Genomic DNA, 948 nt, shown 5'->3' with positions numbered 1-948 from the left:
GGCCCGCGCCACCGAAACGCCCGTGCGGGAGGAGAGCGACCCGCGACCCAGCGCCGGTGCCTCCGCCGCGGCGAGCGGAGATGCGCAGTGGCGCCTCCGGGGGCACTGGGTCTAAGCCAGCTCCGGCTGAGCTGATCCATCCACATATCCATCCATCATTGCCCGCACGCTGTCACCGCACTCACAGCAACTATTTCTATAGAAACAGGACAGCGGTGCTACCGGCAGCACGCCTGGCTGGAGGGAACGGGCTCCTCTCCACGGCTGAAGCCTTTCGCCCTCTGCCCGTGCTCCCGAGCAAGCGCATCCCTCGGTCCATCCCGCATCCCTCACCCGGACGCTCCCCGCCGGCTCAGCCCTGCAGGCTCTGGGGAAGCAGGCAGGCAAGACGGGCCCCTTGTGTCTCCAAAGCGGACGGTGTGAGAGACGTGCAGACGAATTTAAGATGTGATCACAGCCCTGGGTTACAGCGCTCCAGGTAGCAGCGCACGTGAGTTGTGGATACCCGAAAGCCAAAGTACCATCCACTGATAAGACAGCAAACAAATGCAAATGGTTCTAAAATACTTTCTCAAGATATTGAATCCTATTTATAAAATAAACCCATTTTCCCAGGAAGAGTAAAGGTGAAGAACTTCACTCAAGTCAGTAAATAGTTCACCCACACACCTCAACACTCCTTTTTACAGAAGGCAAATTCCAAAGGCCTTTCCTGAGAAGAGAGGAAGGGAGGAAAAAAGCCCCCTCACTTCCAGTCTTGCTTATTGTCACCCCAAGACAATAAGCCACCAGAGCTTTTGAGCTGAGCACAGGAGAGAGAAAACACCTTGGCAAAACCAGGGATAGGAAGGCAGGAGCAGCGGGACAAAATCATGTCTTACCTGAGTGTGTAGCGCCTCACCTGTCCTATTGCCTCTGCTCAGGGGTTGGGAGGCAGGAACCAGAGGA

This window comes from Corvus brachyrhynchos, unplaced genomic scaffold, assembly GCF_000691975.1.
Source record: "Corvus brachyrhynchos isolate BGI_N302 unplaced genomic scaffold, ASM69197v1 scaffold175, whole genome shotgun sequence".
Taxonomy (NCBI): Eukaryota; Metazoa; Chordata; class Aves; order Passeriformes; family Corvidae; genus Corvus; species Corvus brachyrhynchos.
Note: the sequence above shows the minus strand (reverse complement) of the source record.